Source organism: Capra hircus, chromosome 22 (assembly GCF_001704415.2).
Source record: "Capra hircus breed San Clemente chromosome 22, ASM170441v1, whole genome shotgun sequence".
NCBI lineage: Eukaryota > Metazoa > Chordata > Mammalia > Artiodactyla > Bovidae > Capra > Capra hircus.
The window spans coordinates 16,446,063-16,452,664 of NC_030829.1; the positions used below are offsets into that span (position 1 = coordinate 16,446,063).

The 6,602-nt window shown below is 56.3% G+C and overlaps 1 pseudogene; it reads left to right on the plus strand.

Annotated features, from left to right (window-relative positions):
- On the plus strand, positions 639-4,895 carry LOC102182640 (annotated as a pseudogene).

Consider the following 6,602-nt stretch of genomic DNA (forward strand, 5'->3'; position numbering starts at 1 on the left):
GTTAATCAGCACCCGGAGGCTGGGCTGCCCTGAGATAGGACTGCTGTTTAAAACAAACAGGGGCTTCCCTGGTGGCTCACTGGTAAAGAATCCTCCTGCTGCTGGGTTCGATCCCTGGTCTGGGGAGATGCCACATGCTGAGGAGCAGTGGAGCCATGTGCCACAACTACTGAGCCTGTGCTCCTCAACGTGAGAGCGCCCCCACTCGTCGCAACTAGAGAAAAATCCATGCAGCAATGAAGACCCAGAACAGCCAAATAAATGAATCCCAGGCAGGCACTCTGGTGGCTCTCATCTGCAGGGACCTGTTTTTATGGGTTTATCTCACCCTGACAACTGAGTGTCTGCAGGGCCATCTGGACATAGTGTCCTGGGGCCTTGCTGGTTCAGCTTCCTCATCGCTCCTCGAGGCCTGGGACAGAGGACTTGGGGAGCCCCACTGTCAAACATTCCGCCTCTGAATGAACATTCTTGGCAAACAGCACCCACATCCTTCCACCGCTCCTAGCTGGGGGAGGCAGGCACACAGAGGGCTAAGCTGTCTACTCAGCAATTGCGGCCGCAGGTCTAAGTCGGAGCCCTAGGGCTGACTGCAGGGCTTGGGGCACAGGGATGGAAGGTGGGGCAGAGAGGGGATGGGAGGAGGGGAGGGGAGGCACGTGGTCCGGACTCTCGCCTCCAGGCCCGTGTGTCCCCAGCCAGCTGAGGCCATGCCTGCCCCGGGGACCGTCTGCAGCCTGCAGCTGCTCAGTGCACTCTGGGTGGACTTGGCCAGGGCGGGCTCCAGCTCCCTGAGCCTCAAACATCACGAAGTGCAGGTGAGACATCTCCCTACAAGCCCTGCATTCTGAATGGGGAAACTCCTTCCAGCCCTGCCCTGAGCTGTGTGACCTGGGCAGCGGCTCACACGCTCTGGGCTTCAGCCTTCCCCCAGAGCACAAAGGAGGCCTCTAGGTCTAAACGCGGGCCCGTACCTCACGCTGCTTCTGGACGGACAAGGGGGCTCAAGGTCCTAAGGAGAACACCTCCTCTTTCCAGCAGAGAAAGGAATCCAAGAAGCCAGCAGTCGCACCGAAGCCCCGAAGCCCTGGGAGGCTGGCTTGGCCTGGAAGTCAGGCAGAAATTGCAGAAGATGAACTGGAAATCGAGGTGGGTCTCTGCAGTTTTATGCCTCTGGCAGTGGAAGGGATAGTGGACTCTGTACCACTGGGCTCTGGGAGGTCTTTGCCCATCAGCAGGCAAATACCTAAGTAACTTTGCTGCAGCAGGATGAGCTCCAAGCAGAGGGGAATGGAGGTGCCAGCAGACACCAGGCAATCACAAAGGGGAGCTGGCAAACAGACACCAGGAAGAAAGCGCTGCTCAGATTGGAGATGTTTCCCTACAGCAAACTTTCTGATGGACTCAGGGACCTCTCAGACCTTATCTGACTTTATTTTATGAGGGGCAGAACCCTGGACAGGTGAGCTGGGGGTCCAGCTCTCACCAAACCCCACCTATTGATGAGGATGGAGCCCACCAGGCTTGCTTAGGCTTTGGTGAATTGTGCACGGAGGACCAAGGAGGACTAGGAGAGAGAGGGCATGAAGGCATTTTATAAGGGATCCCCACCTGTGTGGGGAAGGTGAGTGCAAGGAGGTGTGCGTGCTTAGAAAACCAGTGAATGGTCCCGACCAGAGTTAAGGTAGAGAAAGACCTCTGTACAGGGGAAGCAGAATCCCCCTGGGGTGCCTGGTCCCCACACCTGTCTCTTTCCGCTGCTTCATCCTCCTGCTTAGCATTTAACCTCTACAACCTCCCGTGAGGTCAGTAAGGCTGGTCTTTTAGAGTAAGGCCCTCATTTAGAGACGAAGGACAGAGGTTCAGCTGGGAGATCTCATTGGCCTGAGGGGCCACAGCTTGTGTGGGGCAGAGGTGGAACCCCTGGTCTGGGGGGACTCTGGTCCCCAAGCCCTGTATCCCCATCACCCTCTGGCAGAGAGAGAGTGGGTGGCCCAGTAAGTCTCCTTGGCCTCCCTCCACCGACCCCCAGCCTCTCCCCTGATCCCTGTGAGTCAGGGGTGAAATCCCCAACCCACACCCTCTGACCCTTGCCAGGCGCCTCCTCCCACCACGTGTGAGATCCCACCTGTCACACTGCTCCTCGACACCAGTCTACAAATCCTTAGACTAAAAAGAGGGAACTTTCCCAGTGCACCAGCCAAGTCCAGCAGGGCAAGAGAAGCCCTAAGCCAGCTCAGATGCAGAAGAAGTTTCTAGTTTCCACAGAGGGAACGGCAGGCACTACTTCAGCTAGAACTGGGAGTCGGTGAGTCGGGGGGGGGCACCCGAGATGGAGGGGCTGGGGCGCAGCCCGTGACTCTGCCTCTGCTCTCCAGACCCCTCCAGTCCTGGGGTCCCATCTCGATCATCACAGGCCCCTCCACTCCCTCCGAACTTGTTTCCCAAAATGGAGTTTCAGACCTAGAAGCTTTAGAGACCAAGTCCCACCCCCAGGGCACCCAACCGTTACTCACCAGATGAGAACACTGAGGCTAAAGGGGTCTTTTCAAGCCACTTGAAGCCGCTCTCCCATCCAGCGGCCACTGCGCCTGTCAGTTGCTCCTCGTCCGGCTCCAGGGTGCAGTCTAGCCTGGCAGGTCTCCAGTTCAGTGCCCCTAGTGCTGTGCAAGGTCTGCTGGGGTCATCCGACCACTCGCATCAGCCAGGGGGTGGAGGGAAAATGAGTATGCACTGAAGGGAGGGAAAGAGGGGCTTCAGGTCCCCCCCAGGTCATCACTCGCTTCATCTTCATGGTGGAGACGAGAGGGATGGAGGTATGTTTTAAATAAGGAACCAACACGTAGCTGTTTTATTAGTATCTCTGAGCGTCTCTGCTCATCTGTGAAATGGGAGCCACAGTGGCCCCTACCTGGAGGGTAAGGGCTTGGCCTGAGCCTGACCAGGATGAGGGCTGCACGCCAGGTGCGGTGGCAGCAGCCCTGGGGCTCAAAGGGGCTCCAAGGCTGGTGGGTTCCAGTATGGCGTCTGGCCCTGGCCACCACCTCCCTCTGCAGCCCTGGGCATGTCATACAACCTCTTAGGGCCTTAGCTATTTCACCTGAAAACGCCTCGTCCTGAGTGCAGGGCAGGGGCAGAAGGACCATGGGCTCCTTTTCAGCCCCAAGATCCCTTTGTCTACTCATCCAGAATCTCATTGCCCAACATGGCCAGGAACCCAGGTGGTTACAGGGTAACATGAAGGTAAGCAGTCTCCACTCCCCAGGAGAGCAATGATGATGTGGCCACAAACAGAGCTCCTTCCTCTGCCCACAGCTTTGAGCTTCAAGAAGTCATCTCACAGGCTGCTGAGAAAGGAGGGCTCGTGGGGTACCCTCCCTGCAGAAAGAAAGAGATGGAGCACAGGAAGAACAGACTTGGCTCCGAGCATCCTTCGAGGAAAGCGTCAGCTTCCTGTCCGATTTTCCACAGAACAAGGAAAGGCCTGTGCAATCGAGATGAAGACCACCTGGGAAGGGAAGAAGGCGGGGGGCAGACACCGTTCCCCAGGCTAGTGCTGCGTCCACCAGGGAGAGCCCTGTCTCCAGATCACCCTGCCGGCATCTCAAACTCTACCACTGGCCATTCAACCTTCTGCCTTCCAAAGCTGCAAGGATGCGGGAAACTCGTTCCAGGGGACCCCACAGCTTTTATCAGTAACCTCCTCAGTGGTAAGGACAGAGGGTACAAGGTAAGCCCTTAAAGATGGTGAGGACAAGCATTGAAGCATATACACTATCGTGTGTAAAATAGGCAGCTAGTGGGATTTGCTGTGTAACACAGGGAGCTCAGCCCGGTGCTCCGTGAGGACCTAGAGGGGAGGGGGGGCTTCAGACGGAGGGGATATACGTATACTTCAGGCTGAGTCACGCTGTTGTACTGCAGGAACCAACACGACATCATAAAGCAATTATCCTTCAATGTAAAATAAAATAAAGATGGTGGGGATAAGACAACCAGGCCCAGGAAGGAAGGTAACCTGGCTGAGGGGTGCCTGCTGGACCCCAGGCCCTTCTCTCTCCCCCTCCTGGGAGCCCAGGTCCTCCACTGGGATGGGGGTGGGAGGGTGAGACCTCTGACAATTCCTGGGCCCTCCTCCTATAGTTCAGTGCCCCCTTTGACACCGGGATCAAAGCTGTCGGGGGCGTAGTCCCACCAGCACAGCTAGACCCTGGGGAAGTTTCTTCAGGATGTCCTTTGGGAAGAAGCCCGTGGTAAGTCCTTGCCCAGGTCAGGTCAACTCCAAGTTTTCGCTGGAGTCCCAGCGTGAGTCTGCCTATGGGTAACAAAACAGAAGTTTTCTTCCCCACCCTTGCCTCTCAAGCTTGACTTCTCTGTCCCAAACATAGTCATCCCTCAGTTCCCACAGGGGATTGGTTAGAGCACTCCCCTCGCCCCGCTCCCCTCGCCCCGCTCCCCTCGCCCCGCCTCGCTGCTTTTAGGGGATGGACCCCAGTCGCACGGTGCACACTCTGAGGCCAGTGCTCTCCCTGTGGCAACACACCATGTCCATCACCCCGTGGAAGAAAAGCCAACTGTGATGGCACCAGCAGGACAGTGGATGAAGCGGCGGGGCCTTTTGGTGGGCACTTTTTGGTTTTTTCCAGCTACGCTGTGAGGCACGTGGGATGTTAGTTCCCCAACCAAGGATGGAACCTGTGCCCCCTGCCATGCAAGTGCGGAGTCTTAAACCCTGGACCGCCCCGGAAGCCCCAGACACGGCACTTTGACTTGACCTCTCACTTTTCAGAAGGCCCGATCGGCAAGTGACCGACCCTGAGACCAGCCACCTCTCCGTTCTCCCAGAAGCACTCAACTGGATTCCAGAACACTTCCGAGACCACACCCAGCTCTGAGGGGTATTAGCCCGAGGTGAATCAATGCTCAAACTGGATGCTGAAGGTGCAAAATGTTTACTTCACCAAAGAGGAAGATTTCACTGAAAAACCACCACCCAGCCAGCCAATTCTTGGTCTGTGGTCAATGGAAAGAGAAAAAATGAGCATGTAGCAAGGGGGTGTGCATGCTTAGAAAACCAAATTAGAGCCGCACCTACAGCGGAGAAGTTTATTGAGGGGATGTAGGAGCAGAGGAGGGAGACAGAGAGGAGGAAGGAAGGGCAAGACAGAGGAAAAGAAGACGACAGGCAAGGGTCCTCTAAGTACCAGAGCTTCTCAAGTGCAAAGAAAGGTACACCAGCAACCAGTGAGGCCTGTGTGAGCAGGGGAACTTCCCGTGACACCGTCAGAGCCACTGAACTGACATTCACGGGCAGAACAGATGCTGGGAATGTGAAAGCCTGAGTCTGAAGCTGGACACAATTGGGGCGCGAGCAACAGCTAGAGCCACTGCCAGACACGGCTGACCTGACCTCTTCCCCTTCCTCCCGGTCCACTGAGAAGACCCGCACGGCAGACACCGCCTCACGTGGCCAAGGCTGGCCATTGCCTTGGCTCCTTCATCGATCTGGGACACTAGGGTGATGTCCCAAAAACCTTCCAACCCCAGCTCACGGCTGAAGTGAGCCTTGATCCTTAAGAAGTTCCACCGCTGAATTCCAGTGAAGACCCAGTCTTCCCAGGGGGAATGTCTCTTATGAGCCACGTGCTCTCTGGTGTGAACTGACTCTCGAGCTAGTGACGAAGGAAGGGTGATCACAGGGGGACAATCACTGCCTGCCTCAGCACGTGTGCACCCATTAGAAACACACAGGACACCCCCCTGTGGAGCCAGGGTAACGTCCACACTCTGGAGAAACCCTTGTCACAGCGGCTCCCTGTAGGAGCCAAGTATCTTCTCCAGTGACATTCTGGCCGCCAGGCACTTAATACACAGCCCTGTAGTGCAAACCACCCATCATGCTTGGTGGGCACCACGATACCCCACCACCATCCCTCAGCGAGGCGCCATGCGTGGCCCGTGGACTGTCACCATGATAGGGAACCTCTTAGAAGTGCAGAATCTTGGGCCCCATCCTTGCCCTAGAAGATCAGGATCTGCGTTTTAACAAGACCCCAGGAGCATATATCGTAGCTTAATGCCCACAGGGTCCTATTCAGGCAGCAGAGCCAGGTGGCCCCACCTGACTTAGAACAGGTGTCAACTCTCACATGACTTAGGACAATGCAAGGGACCCTCAAGGAAAGTGAGACTGAATGAAAAGGCTGTCCTGTTTCCTCTTTCACTGACCTCCCTGTCCCCAACTCTCAAGCTGCAGCTCTGCCATCAACTCCATGCCTGTCCACTGGGCAGACCACACACACACACACACACCCCTTCCATCTCAGGAAAACACACACACACCCCTTCCATCTCAGGAAACCACACACACACCCCTTCCATCTCAGGAAACCACACACACCTATTTGGCTGTGTAGTGACTTGGCTCACCGAGCTCTTGCCTCTGAAAGCATCTGCCTCTAAGGGATGACCCCAGTTTGAAAGGCATTATCCCCATTAGGGGGGCTTTCCAGGTGGTTCAGCACCAACGAATCCCCCTGCCAGTGCAGAAGACACAGGAGATGTGGGTTTGGTCCCTGGATTGGGAAGATCCCTGGAGGAGG